This window comes from Panulirus ornatus, chromosome 20 (assembly GCF_036320965.1).
Source record: "Panulirus ornatus isolate Po-2019 chromosome 20, ASM3632096v1, whole genome shotgun sequence".
In the NCBI taxonomy this organism is placed as follows: Eukaryota; Metazoa; Arthropoda; class Malacostraca; order Decapoda; family Palinuridae; genus Panulirus; species Panulirus ornatus.
This window is the reverse complement of record NC_092243.1, coordinates 54,691,777-54,706,745: the sequence shown is the minus strand read 5'-3', so window position 1 is coordinate 54,706,745 and position 14,969 is coordinate 54,691,777. Positions and strand designations below refer to the sequence as shown.

Below are 14,969 nucleotides of genomic sequence, written 5' to 3'. Positions count from 1 at the left end.
ATGGGTGATTTGAATGGATGGGTGAGTGGCCGACTTCCTGAGCGCTGCGGGAGCAGCTTAGGACAGCGTTCTGGGACAAGAAGAGGACGGTGAGAGTTAACGAGAGGAGTTAACGAGAGGAGGGCTAACGAGACCAGAGACATCGATAAGACGTCTGAAGGCCTTGCGTCATAAAGCACACATTGAGCCTCGTCTGTACCACCTTCAGGGGCGCCGACTTGTCCAGGATGGCCTTCTTCAGGAGGTCGATATGCCGCTCAAGGTCGTTCATCTCCCGCTGTACCTGTTGTCCCTAGGTGAGGATGAACAGCTGGGTGGATTGTGGACCGACTGCCGCGTCCAGGATTCGAACTTGTGCGGGTTTGATCCCAGGCGGCCCGTGCGTGCGTTGGAGAATGTTCTTCCGCCCACCAGTGATGCTACTACGTTTGTGAATCAAGAACCATTGCAACACAAACCTCGCCAGGTGGTAGAGTGTCCCGCAGTGTATCGAGACAGACTTCCTCAGAACTTTTTTAAAGGGGAAGTAAATGTTTATAGTTGTGTTACTGGAGTGATAGTTTTCATACATGGTGCTTTGACAAGATAATAGTGAAATTGGAAAAAATGTAGCTTAGACATTGAAGCTTATTGATACAGTGGTTAAATTGATGAGAACTGCTATTGACGTTTGTGTAAATAAATTATACATTTCCCTTTTCTATAGCCAGAGGTTGAAGCATTATGTGACATTCATTTTTTTCATTTCATTTCAAGCTAGAAGTTTCAGTTTTCTAAATTGTTTCTTACATTTTTCATATGTTTATATATGTATATGTGTGTCTGTGTGTCTATATGTGCGTATGTATGTGTATGTATATATATATATATGTATATATATATATATATATATAAATTATCCCTGGGGATAGGGGTGAAAGAATACTTCCCACGCATTCCTCGCGTGTCGTAGAAGGCGACTAGAGGGGACGGGAGCGGGGGGCCAAAAATCCTCCCCTCCCTGTATTTTTTAACTTTCTAAAATGGGAAACAGAAGAAGTCACGCGGGGAGTGCTCATCCTCCTCGAAGGCTCAGACTGGGGTGTCTAAATGTGTGTGGATGTAACCAAGATGTGAAAAAAGGAGAGATAGGTAATATGTTTGAGGAAAGGAACCAGGATGTTTTGGCTCTGAGTGAAACGAAGCTCAAGGGTAAAGGGGAAGAGTGGTTTGGAAATGTCTTGGGAGTAAAGTCAGGGGTTAGTGAGAGGACAAGAGCAAGGGAAGGAGTAGCAGTACTCCTGAAACAGGAGTTGTGGGAGTATGTGATAGAATGTAAGAAAGTAAATTCTCGATTAATATGGGTTAAACTGAAAGTTGATGGAGAGAGATGGGTATTTATTGGTGCATATGCACCTGGGCATGAGAAGAAAGATCATGAGAGGCAAGTGTTTTGGGAGCAGCTGAATGAGTGTGTTAGTGGTTTTGATGCACGAGACCGGGTTATAGTGATGGTTGATTTGAATGCAAAGGTGAGTAATGTGGCAGTTGAGGGAATAATTGGTATACTTGGGGTGTTTAGTGTTGTAAATGGAAATGGTGAAGAGCTTGTAGATTTATGTGCTGAAAAAGGACTGGTGATTGGGAATACCTGGTTTAAAAGCGAGATATACATAAGTATACGTATGTAAGTAGGAGAGATGGCCAGAGAGCGTTATTGGATTACGTGTTAATTGACAGGCGCGCGAAAGAGAGACTTTTGGATGTTAATGTGCTGAGAGGTGCAACTGGAGGGATGTCTGATCATTATCTTGTGGAGGCTAAGGTGAAGATTTGTATGGGTTTTCAGAAAAGAAGAGTGAATGTTGGGGTGAAAAGGGTGGTGAGAGTAAGTAAGCTTGGGAAGGAGACTTGTGTGAGGAAGTACCAGGAGAGACTGAGTACAGAATGGAAAAAGGTGAGAACAATGGAAGTAAGGGGAGTGGGGGAGGAATGTATTCAGGGAATCAGTGATGGATTGCGCAAAAGATGCTTGTGGCATGAGAAGAGTGGGAGGTGGGCTGATTAGAAAGGGTAGTGAGTGGTGGGATGAACAAGTAAGATTATTAGTGAAAGAGAAGAGAGAGGCATTTGGACGATTTTTGCAGGGAAAAAATGCAATTGAGTGGGAGATGTATAAAAGAAAGAGACAGGAGGTCAAGAGAAAGGTGCAAGAGGTGAAAAAGAGGGCAAATGAGAGTTGGGGTGAGAGAGTATCATTAAATTTTGGGGAGAATAAAAAGATGTTCTGGAAGAAGGTATATAAAGTGCGTAAGACAAGGGAGCAAATGGGAACTTCAGTGAAGGACGCAAATGGGGAGGTGATGACAAGTAGTGGTGATGTGAGAAGGAGATGGAGTGAGTATTTTGAAGGTTTGTTGAATGTGTTTGATGATAGAGTGGCAGATATAGGGTGTCTTGGTCGAGGTGGTGTGCAAAGTGAGAGGGTTAGGGAAAATGATTTGGTAAACAGAGAAGAGGTAGTAAAAGCTTTGCGGAAGATGAAAGCCGGCAAGGCAGCAGGTTTGGATGGTATTGCAGTGGAATTTATTAAAAAAGGGGGTGATTGTATAATTGACTGGTTGGTAAGGTTATTTAATGTATATATGACTCATGGTGAGGTGCCTGAGGATTGGCGGAATGCGTGCATAGTGCCATTGTGCAAAGACAAAGGGGATAAGAGTGAGTGCTCAAATTACAGAGGTATAAGTTTGTTGAGTATTCCTGGTAAATTATATGGGAGGGTATTGATTGCGAGGGTGAAGGCATGTACAGAGCATCAGATTGGGAAAGAGCAGTGTGGTTTCAGAAGTTGTAGAGGATGTGTGGATCAGGTGTTTGCTTTGAGGAATGTATGTGAGAAATACTTAGAAAAGCAAATGGATTTGTATGTAGCATTTATGGATCTGGAGAAGGCATATGATAGAGTTGATAGAGATGCTCTGTGGAAGGTATTAAGAAATTATGGTGTGGGAGGCAAGTTGTTAGAAGCAGTGAAAAGTTTTTTTTCGAGGATGTATGGCATTGTGTACGTGTAGGAAGAGAGGAAAGTGATTGGTTTCAGTAAATGTAGGTTTGCGGCAGGGGTGTGTGATGTCTCCATGGTTGTTTAATTTGTTTATGGATGGGGTTGGTAGGGAGGTAATGCAAGAGTTTTGGAAAGAGGGGCAAGTATGCAGTCTGTTGTGGATGAGAGAGCTGGGAAGTGAGTCAGTTGTTGTTCGCTGATGATACAGCGCTGGTGGCTGGATTCATGTGAGAAACTGCAGAAGTGGTGACTGAGTTTGGTAAAGTGTGTGAAAGAAGAAAGTTAGAGTAAATGTGAATAAGAGCAAGGTTATTAGGTACAGTAGGGTTGAGGGTCAAGTCAATTGGGAGGTAGTTTGAACGGAAAAAACTGGAGGAAGTAAAGTGTTTTAGATATCTGGGAGTGGATCTGGCAGCGGATGGAACCATGGAAGCGGAAGTGGATCATAGGGTGGGGGAGGGGGCGAAAATTTTGGGAGCCTTGAAAAATGTGTGGAAGTCGAGAACATTATCTCGGAAAGCAAAAATGGGTATGTTTGAAGGAATAGTGGTTCCAACAATGTTGTATGGTTGCGAGGCGTGGGCTATGGATAGAGTTGTGCGCAGGAGGATGGATGTGCTGGAAATGAGATGTTTGAGGACAATGTGTGGTGTGAGGTGGTTTGATCGAGTAAGTAACGTAAGGGTAAGAGAGATGTGTGGAAATAAAAAGAGCGTGGTTGAGAGAGCAGAAGAGGGTGTTTTGAAATGGTTTGGGCACATGGAGAGAATGAGTGAGGAAAGATTGACCAAGAGGATATATGTGTCGGAGGTGGAGGGAACGAGGAGAAGAGGGAGACCAAATTGGAGGTGGAAAGATGGAGTGAAAAGGATTTTGTGTGATCGGGGCCTGAACATGCAGGAGGGTGAAAGGAGGGCAAGGAATAGAGTGAATTGGAGCGATGTGGTATACAGGGGTTGACGTGCTGTCAGTGGATTGAATCAAGGCATGTGAAGCGTCCGGGGTAAACCATGGAAAGCTGTGTAGGTATGTATATTTGCGTGTGTGGACGTGTGTATGTACATGTGTATGGGGGGGGTTGGGCCATTTCTTTCGTCTGTTTCCTTGCGCTACCTCGCAACCGCGGGAGACAGCGACGAGGTATAAAAAAAAAAAAAAAAAAAAAAAAAAAAAAATATATGATGCAGTCAATGGATTGAATCAGGGCATGTGAAGCGTCTGGGGTAAACCATGGAAATTTCTGTGGGACTGGATGTGGAAAGGGAGCTGTGGTTTCAGTGCATTATACATGACAGCTAGAGACTGAGTGTGAACGAATGTGGCCTTTGTTGTCTTTTCCTAGCGCTACCTCGCGCACATGCGGGGGGAGAGGGTTGTTATTTCATGTGTGGCGGGTTGGGGATGGGAATGAATAAAGGCAGACAGTATGAATTATGTATATGTGTATATATGTATATGTCTGTGTGTGTATACATATGTATATATTGAGATGTATAGGTATGTATATTTGCGTGTGGACGTGTATGTATATACATGTGTATGGGGGTGGGTTGGGCCATTCTTTCGTCTGTTTCCTTGCGCTACCTCTCTAACGCGGGAGACAGCGACAAAGCAAAAATAAAATAATATTATTATCTTTTATTTTGCTTTGTAGCTGTCTCCCGCGTTAGCGAGGTAGCGCAAGGAAACAGACGAAAGAATGGCCCAACCCGCCCACATACACATGTATATACATACATGTCCACCCATGCACAATATACATACCTATACATCTCAATGTACACATATATATACACACGCAGACATATACATATATACACATGTACATAATTCATACTGTCTGCCTTTATTTGTTCCCATCGCCACCTCGCCACACATGGAATAACAACCTCCTCCCCCCTCATGTGGGGATAGGGGAGAAAGAATACTTCCCACGCATTCCTCACGTGTCGTAGAAGGCGACTAAAGGGGACGGGAGCGGGGGGCCAGAAACCCTCCCCTCCTTGTATTTTAACTTTCTAAAAGGGGAAAAAGAAGAAGGAGTCACGCGAGGAGTGCTCATCCTCCTCGAAGGCTGCTCAGATTGGGGTGTCTAAATGTGTGTGGATGTAACCAAGATGAGAAAAAAGGAGAGATAGGTAGTATGTTTGAGGAAAGGAACGTGGATGTTTTGGCTTTGAGTGAAACGAAGCTAAAGGGTATAGGGGAAGAGTGGTTTGGGAATGTCTTGGGAGTAAAGTCAGGGGTTAGTGAGAGGACAAGAGCAAGGGAAGGAGTAGCACTACTCCTGAATCAGGAGTTGTGGGAGTATGTGATATAGTTTAAGAAAGTAAATTCTAGATTGATATGGGTAAAACTGAAAGTTGATGGAGAGAGATGGGTGATTATTGGTGCATATGCACCTGGGCATGAGAAGAAAGATCATGAGAGGCAAGTGTTTTGGGAGCAGCTGAATGAGTGTGTTAGTGGTTTTGATGCACGAGACCGGGTTATAGTGATGGTTGATTTGAATGCACAGGTGAGTAATGTGGCAGTTGAGGGAATAATTGGTATACTTGGGGTGTTTAGTGTTGTAAATGGAAATGGTGAAGAGCTTGTAGCTTTATGTGCTGAAAAAGGACTGGTGATTGGGAATACCTGGTTTAAAAAGCGAGATATACATAAGTATACGTATGTAAGTAGGAGAGATGGCCAGAGAGCGTTATTGGATTACGTGTTAATTGACAGGCGCGCGAAAGAGAGACTTTTGGATGTTAATGTGCTGAGAGGTGCAACTGGAGGGATGTCTGATCATTATCTTGTGGAGGCTAAGGTGAAGATTTGTATGGGTTTTCAGAAAAGAAGAGTGAATGTTGGGGTGAAAAGGGTGGTGAGAGTAAGTAAGCTTGGGAAGGAGACTTGTGTAAGGAAGTACCAGGAGAGACTGAGTACAGAATGGAAAAAGGTGAGAACAATGGAAGTAAGGGGAGTGGGGGAGGAATGTATTCAGGGAATCAGTGATGGATTGCGCAAAAGATGCTTGTGGCATGAGAAGAGTGGGAGGTGGGCTGATTAGAAAGGGTAGTGAGTGGTGGGATGAAGAAGTAAGATTATTAGTGAAAGAGAAGAGAGAGGCATTTGGACGATTTTTGCAGGGAAAAAATGCAATTGAGTGGGAGATGTATAAAAGAAAGAGACAGGAGGTCAAGAGAAAGGTGCAAGAGGTGAAAAAGAGGGCAAATGAGAGTTGGGGTGAGAGAGTATCATTAAATTTTGGGGAGAATAAAAAGATGTTCTGGAAGAAGGTATATAAAGTGCGTAAGACAAGGGAGCAAATGGGAACTTCGGTGAAGGACGCAAATGGGGAGGTGATGACAAGTAGTGGTGATGTGAGAAGGAGATGGAGTGAGTATTTTGAAGGTTTGTTGAATGTGTTTGATGATAGAGTGGCAGATATAGGGTGTCTTGGTCGAGGTGGTGTGCAAAGTGAGAGGGTTAGGGAAAATGATTTGGTAAACAGAGAAGAGGTAGTAAAAGCTTTGCGGAAGATGAAAGCCGGCAAGGCAGCAGGTTTGGATGGTATTGCAGTGGAATTTATTAAAAAAGGGGGTGATTGTATAATTGACTGGTTGGTAAGGTTATTTAATGTATATATGACTCATGGTGAGGTGCCTGAGGATTGGCGGAATGCGTGCATAGTGCCATTGTGCAAAGACAAAGGGGATAAGAGTGAGTGCTCAAATTACAGAGGTATAAGTTTGTTGAGTATTCCTGGTAAATTATATGGGAGGGTATTGATTGCGAGGGTGAAGGCATGTACAGAGCATCAGATTGGGAAAGAGCAGTGTGGTTTCAGAAGTTGTAGAGGATGTGTGGATCAGGTGTTTGCTTTGAGGAATGTATGTGAGAAATACTTAGAAAAGCAAATGGATTTGTATGTAGCATTTATGGATCTGGAGAAGGCATATGATAGAGTTGATAGAGATGCTCTGTGGAAGGTATTAAGAATATATGGTGTGGGAGGCAAGTTGTTAGAAGCAGTGAAAAGTTTTTATCGAGGATGTATGGCATGTGTACGTGTAGGAAGAGAGGAAAGTGATTGGTTCTCAGTAAATGTAGGTTTGCGGCAGGGGTGTGTGATGTCTCCATGGTTGTTTAATTTGTTTATGGATGGGGTTGGTAGGGAGGTAAATGCAAGAGTTTTGGAAAGAGGGGCAAGTATGCAGTCTGTTGTGGATGAGAGAGCTTGGGAAGTGAGTCAGTTGTTGTTCGCTGATGATACAGCGCTGGTGGCTGATTCATGTGAGAAACTGCAGAAGCTGGTGACTGAGTTTGGTAAAGTGTGTGAAAGAAGAAAGTTAAGAGTAAATGTGAATAAGAGCAAGGTTATTAGGTACAGTAGGGTTGAGGGTCAAGTCAATTGGGAGGTAAGTTTGAACGGAAAAAACTGGAGGAAGTAAAGTGTTTTAGATATCTGGGAGTGGATCTGGCAGCGGATGGAATCATGGAAGCGGAAGTGGATCATAGATGGGGGAGGGGGCGAAAATCCTGGGAGCCTTGAAGAATGTGTGGAAGTCGAGAACATTATTTCGGAAAGCAAAAATGGGTATGTTTGAAGGAACAGTGGTTCCAACAATGTTGTATGGTTGCGAGGCGTGGGCTATGGATAGAGTTGTGCGCAGGAGGATGGATGTGCTGGAAATGAGATGTTTGAGGAGAATGTGTGGTGTGAGGTGGTTTGATCGAGTAAGTAACGTAAGGGTAAGAGAGATGTGTGGAAATAAAAAGAGCGTGGTTGAGAGAGCAGAAGAGGGTGTTTTGAAATGGTTTGGTCACATGGAGAGAATGAGTGAGGAAAGATTGACCAAGAGGATATATGTGTCGGAGGTGGAGGGAACGAGGGGAAGTGGGAGACCAAATTGGAGGTGGAAAGATGGAGTGAAAAAGATTTTGTGTGATCGGGGCCTGAACATGCAGGAGGGTGAAAGGAGGGCAAGGAATAGAGTGAATTGGATCGATGTGGTATACCGGGATTGACGTGCTGTCAGTGGATTGAATCAGGGCATGTGCAGCGTCTGGGGTAAACCATGGAAAGCTGTGTAGGTATGTATATTTGCGTGTGTGGACGTATGTATATACATGTGTATGGGGGTGGGTTGGGCCATTTCTTTCGTCTGTTTCCTTGCGCTACCTCGCAAACGCGGGAGACAGCGACAAAGCAAAAAAAAAAAAAAAAAAATATATATATATATATATATATATATATATATATATATATATATTTATGATATATATCCACTTGTTTACTTGCTTCCTGCTTTAGGAGTCCCTTCTACCCTAATGGTGAGGTTGTCAAGGTTTGAATATTACAATGAATGTGCTCTGCCAATGCTGACCAACACTACTGCTTTGGAATATGCGTTTGCCTTTTGCTGTTCTTGCGAACCGTATGGGGTAACGGATGTGCGGCCAGAATGGGTAGGTGTACGGAAGAGAACACAGTTACTATGCGTTTGGTGGTGCAAAAGTTGAAGCCTTTCGAAGTAAGAGGTGGTGGTTGGCTGGAAGGGTTGGTTGCAGCAGAAATGGACACTGACGGGGAAACTGATTTATAAGTTCACCTTGAGGCTCCTACGTCAGGAAAGGTATAATCTCGTAGATAAGTTTTGGGTGTATTAGCTAGGTTTTATAGTTGGGAATGAGTGTACAAACTGAACATGGGTAAGGAACTGGTGGAAGGGAGTGTGTAGGAGTAGTCATCTTGTAGTAGGTGTTCTATGCGTAGAATTACTGTGTGGGAGCTCATGACTTGTTCTCTGTACTGAATAGGTCTCCTTTCATAAAGACCAGCAGTTCAGCTGATGTGTTAATCTACTGAAAATATGTTTATTATGTCATAGGTGATTAGAACAGAATACTGTAGTACCGCAAACTCATGAACTGAAATGAATTTTGATAATTCTGGTATCTATGTATCCTATGTTGAAAAGTGCTTTAAGTGCTTTATTTGTCTAGATATTTGTCGTCATAGGTTTTACATGATGTGGAGGACATTTACTTGTATATGTGAGCAACGTGACACAAACACTCATTCGTTAAGCACTAAATAAAAAAAAGTTAGGCATCACAGGTTGAAATACACCAATGCTGTATAATTTTGTGCAGTTTTGCATTTAATCAAAAAGCGAATTTTACATCATAGTAATTCCAGATTATATCATAAACAGCTTCTCATGGGAAAAAGACCGAATCTTTCCTTTTGCGGCAATAGAAACTATCTCTTTCCGATAAGGGAGCAAGCAGCCAATTTATGAGGAATATTCACGGTGTGAGGAAATTCTTCTGTGGAGAGGATGGGGCCGCACCACATATGGTTGCAAGATGTTAGGCATGAGAGCGTCTTCCACCCCTGGCTATCTGGCTGCCGCCTCCACCTCCACATCACCCGTGAGCCTCCTCCTCATCTAGGAAACTACCCGAAGTGTTTTCTACGTCCATGGGAACGTCTGCCTCCATGCCATCTCCACCTGCCAGGTTGCGGGTCAGGGTTGGGGTTAGCGTTGGGGCTAGCGTTGGGGTTAGCGGTGACGGAGGTGAAAACCGCCGACATCGCCACCAGGAGGGCCAGCAGTAAGTAGGTCTGAGGTAGAAAAGAATTTCATTATCAAAGAGTAAGAAAAAAAATGAGACTACTGGTAAAGTACTGATGATCACCATATACATATATGAACTGTATGACATGACTCTCTTACCAGTTCAATGCAATATCTTTAGTTTGGACATTTCTGTTAGGAATAAGAATTCAGTTAAAATGCCTCAACTAATTATAATTAGTCGGTAACGCAAATGACAGTGATGCATTCACAGGCCATCCGGAGTCGAGCCCGCACAGATTCGAATTTTGGTTGCGGTAGTCGGTCCACAGCCAATGCAGCTGTTCATTCTCTCTTATGGATTGACTGATAAATTGGCTTAGGCCAGGATATATATATATATATATATATATATATATATATATATATATATATATATATATATATATATATTATATATAATATATTTATATATATATACATATATATATATATATATATATATATATATATATATATATATATATATATATATATATATATATATATATATTATCCCTGGGGATAGGGGAGAAAGAATACTTCCCACGTATTCCCTGCGTGTCGTAGAAGGGGACTAAAAGGGGAGGGAGCGGGGGCTGGAAATCCTCCCCTCTCGTTTTTTTTTTTTTTAATTTTCCAAAAGAAGGAACAGAGAATTGGGCCAGGTGAGGGTATTCCCTCAAGGCCCAGTCCTCTGTTCTTAACGCTACCTCGCTAATGCGGGAAATGGCGAATAGTTTGAAAGAAAGAAAGATATATATATATATATATATATATATATATATATATATATATATATATATATATATATATATATATAGCGTGAATGAGATACCCTTGATTAGGACATTCAGTTGTCCTTCCCGTCTTCGGAAATACAGAGGAAAAAGTTATGATGAACTCTACTCATGTCACACATTGCGAGGTTGATTCTTTATAATAGCTGTGTTTGCTTCATAACTAATTTTGACTCCTGCTGTGTAGCAAGAGAGGTGTCGTAGGCAAGACGAAGACCATGTCTTACAAAATGCCAATATATGGAGCTCTATGGTCACCACAAGGAGCAGGTCCTCGTGTCTTTGTCTGTTCGTCAAAGTAATTCAAATTCCCCGTCAGGATTAGATAGAAGCAACTGGGTTCTGAAATATCACTCGTTTGGTAAGAGAGTAGTGCTGAAAGGCTAGATTATGTACTGTTAGGTGACGGGGATCTTGCTGAATGGGGTCAGTCTGCTGCTCAGGCAGGTGACAAAAAGGTTTGATTATATCACTGATAACAGACGTGCACCTGAGGTTGGGTTAGTGAGTGTTGTTGCTTCCTTTATCCAGAGGTGAAATCTCTATACAGATACACACGTACACCATCGATTATCCTGATAATGACGTGACACTGGACACGAACGTCTATTGCAGCAAATATCTCCTTGGCATTAATAAAGGTGTGATTGAAATCAAAAGTGTTGAAGAAAGCGAAACAAGTCAAGTAATGTGCAATTTGCCCGAGAAGAGCGCTGAAACGGCAGCTTAGACTTCTGACAATTACTTTTGTTAGAGAATGGACAAAGGCTTTTGTTTCTCACCGTTGACGAATTTAGAGAATCAAAAGAATTAAGGGAACTAAACATATTGATGAAGTGGTGGCTTCGATTCCATGTATCAGTATCTATATTTATCACACATTTTGCATGTGTCTGTATCAAACTGTCTGAATATAAATACATGACAATTTGACGTAAGTAGTGCTTTTAGTCACTCAGTGTCAAAGTCAGAAATATTTACCGATGGATTACCAGTTATGAAATGGATCACACATGGAGGAACTTCGCTGCTCTTGCAACAAGACAGTATGGGATACTTTCACCTTGTGGTTGGACAGGAAGTAGCTACAACACTCACCGGGAAAGCTCACTCACTAGTTGTAGGTACTGCCACAAATATGAGAAAAACATTTCTTGGGAGATGCTCCCTCAACGTTCGGGCCCATTGGACACGTAACGCCTCACGTCTAAGAAGCAGTTATAATTTTATGATTTAACTCAAAATCTTGATAGTTCTACCTCGTCAGTATCATGCCAGCCTTTTGACCTCAGTTTAACTCACATATTCAGTTAGATTTTAAGAAAGTAAAATACAAAGAAATCAGTTAAGCACCACTGTAAGCTGCGTGGAATCCAGCAGTGTTAGAAACAACCGAGCAGAGATTTTCCGACAACGCCACGTTTTCTTTATATTCATTCGAAACACATATTATGTTATTCATATTATTCGAAACAGAAACTGTAATCCCTTCTGCTGATTTTCTTCCTTCCTGTGCAAAAACGCATAAATATTACAATTCAGAAAAGGACATATTAATGAACAAACTGTAACGAGGAGAACCTTTCACAATTATCATGTTGAAACATGGACGATACAGACGTGTGTGTATATATATATATATATATATATATATATATATATATATATATATATATATATACACAGACGAACGTCCAGATTTGATATCATTGGAATCATTACTTACAAACTTCATTTTGGTCTCGTAGTTCCACTGATCTTGACTTGCCTAGTAGTACTGCTTGGTTTGCTTGGGAATGCTTCAGCCTTCCTTTATATATTCTCACAGACCTGCAGTGAGATATCGCTTGGAGATTTTTATATACATTTCTTCCAGTTGCCTTCTCATCAACGTAACGGATCGAAACAATTTCTCATAAAAAGAAGTTCCAGCGTTGGCACATGAGGCGTTAGTTACTCTTTTGGAAAGAAGTGAACAAAAAAGAAACACTTCAAGTGTTGATGTGTGAAGATGACTTGTGTATATTTGCTTCTTTACATGGGTCAGGGGAACAGATGTTGTTTTCGTGTGAAGACCTTAATCAGGGAGATGGTGGTCCAGTGTCGTGGTTACCATAAACTTGATCTCTCACTTGTTGCTTCACATGACTAAGTTAACCGGTAGGAAAATATCAGCGGGTTACCGTTACGTCTCGCATAATTCCTCTCCAATGTGACGGGTTAATTCTTCTTCTTAGCAGTCAATTCACTTCCATTAGTATTTCATTATCATGTTTTGCGCCTTACGTATAGTTTATATTGTTGATTACATCCAAATCTAACCTTTCTTCTTAGATATATCATCCACAAACGATTGGATTCAGAGGAATTTGTTGGGAAAGGACAGTCTCTTGTGTGTGGGGGTGTAGACTATATCATTAGATACCTTTTGTGAGATTTGATTCGCAATAGAGACCACATGGAAAGTAATCGTGGTCATGATAAACCTTCGATCGAGTTTTGATCGAGTTTTCTGATTATTTCATTCTTCACGATCATGCAATATATATATATATATATATATATATATATATATATATATATATATATATATATATATATATATATAAAGGAGTGGTGATTGGGAATCCCAGGTTTTTTACGTAAGTAGGAGAGATGGCCGGAGAGTATTATTGAACTACGTGTTAATTGATAGTCGCGTGAAAGAGAGACTTTTGGATGCTAATGTGCTGAGAGTGGCAACTGGAGGGATGTCTGGTCGTTATCTTGTGGAGACGAAAGGAAGATTTGTGGAGGTTCTCAGAAAAGAAGAGAGAATGTTGGGGTGAAGAGGGTGGTGAGAGTAAGTGAGCTTGGACAGGAGACTTGTGTCAGGAAGTACCAGGAGAGACTGAGTGTAGAATGGAAAAAGGTGAGAGCAAAGGACGTAAGGGGAGTGGGAGATGAATGGGAGGTATTTAGGGAAGCAGTGATGGCTTGCATAAAAGATGCTTGTGGAATGAGAAAGGCGTGAGATGGGCAGAGTAGAAAGGGTAGTGAATGATGGTATGAAGAAGGAAGATTGTCAGTGAAACAGAAGAGGGAGGCATTTGGACGATTTTTGCAGGGAAGTAGTGCGAATGATTGGCAGGTGTATAAAAGAAAGAGGTAGGAGGTCAAGAGAAAAGTGGAAGAGGTGAAAAAGAGATCAAATGAGAGTTTGGGTGAGAGAATATCATTAGATTTTAGGGAGAATAAAAAAGAATGTTTGGAAGGAGGTGCATAATGTTGGTAAAACAATAGAACAAATGGAAACATTGGTGAATTGGGCTAATGGGGAAGTAAAGATAAGTAGTGGTGAAGTGAGGAGTGAGTATTATAAAGGTTTGTTGAATGTGTGTGATGACAAAGTGGCAGATATCGGGTGTTTTGGTCAAGGTGGTGTGGGAAGTGAGAGGGTCAGGGAGAATGGTTTGGTGAACAGAGAAGTACTGAAAGCTTTGCTGGAGATTAAAACCGGCAAGGCGGCGGGTTTGGATGATATTGCTGTTGAATTTATTAAAAAATGGGGTGATTGTATAAAAGGAAAGGGGATAAAGGTGAGTGTTTCAAATTACGGTGGTATAAGTTTGTTGAGTATTATCAGGAAATTATATGGGAGGGTATTGATTGAGAGGGTCAAGGCATGTACAGAGCATCAGATTTGGGAAGAGGAGTGTGGTTTCAGAAGTGGTATACGATGTGTGGATCAGGCATTTTCTTTGAAGATTGTATATGAGAAATACTTAGAAAAACAGATGGTTTTGTATGTAGCATTTATGGATCTGGAGAAGGCATATGATGGAGTTGATAGAGATGATCTGTGGAAGGTATTAAGAGTATATGGTGTGCGGGGTAAGTTGCTAGAAGCGGTGAAAAGTTTTTACAAGGATGTGAGGTATATGTATCGTGTAGGAAGAGAGGAAAGTGATTGGTTCCCAGTGAATGTTGGTTTGCGGCAGGGGTGCGTGATGTCTCCATGGTTGTTTAATTTGTTTAGGGATGGGGTTGTTAGGGAGGGGAATGCGAGTTTTGGAGAGAAGGGCACGTATGTAGTTGTTGTGGATGAGAGAGCTTGGGAAGTAAGTCATTTGTTGTTCGCTGATGATACAGCGCTGGTGGCTGATTCGGATGAAAGACTGCAGAAGTTGGTGACTGAGTTTGGTAAAGTATGTGAAAGAAGAAAGCTGAGAGTAAATGTGAATAAGAGCAAGGTTATTAGGTACAGTAGCGTTGAGGGACAAGTCAAGTGGAAGTTAAGTTTGAATGAAGGAAAACTGGAGGAAGTGAAGTGTTTTAGGTATCTAGGTGTGGATTTAATAGCGGATGGAACGATGGAAGCGGAAGTGAGTCACAGGTTGATGGAGGGAGCGAAGGTTTTGGGAGCGCTGAAGAAAGTGTGGAAGGCGAGAACATTATCTTGGAGAGCAAAAATGGGTATGTATGAAGGAATGGTGGTTACAACAATGTTATATGGTCGCGAGGCATGGACTA

At 41.7% G+C, this 14,969-nt stretch overlaps 1 long non-coding RNA gene across 1 annotated transcript; it reads right to left on the bottom strand.

Moving 5' to 3' along the window:
- Positions 1-9,175: 9,175 nt before the first annotated feature.
- LOC139755818 (uncharacterized) lies at positions 9,176-12,245 on the bottom strand. The gene is made up of 2 exons (XR_011714175.1): positions 12,184-12,245; positions 9,176-9,665 (listed from the first exon to the last, which is right to left on the bottom strand). It is a non-coding gene; the product is annotated as an uncharacterized lncRNA (long non-coding RNA).
- Between the last annotated feature and the right edge of the window lie 2,724 nt (positions 12,246-14,969).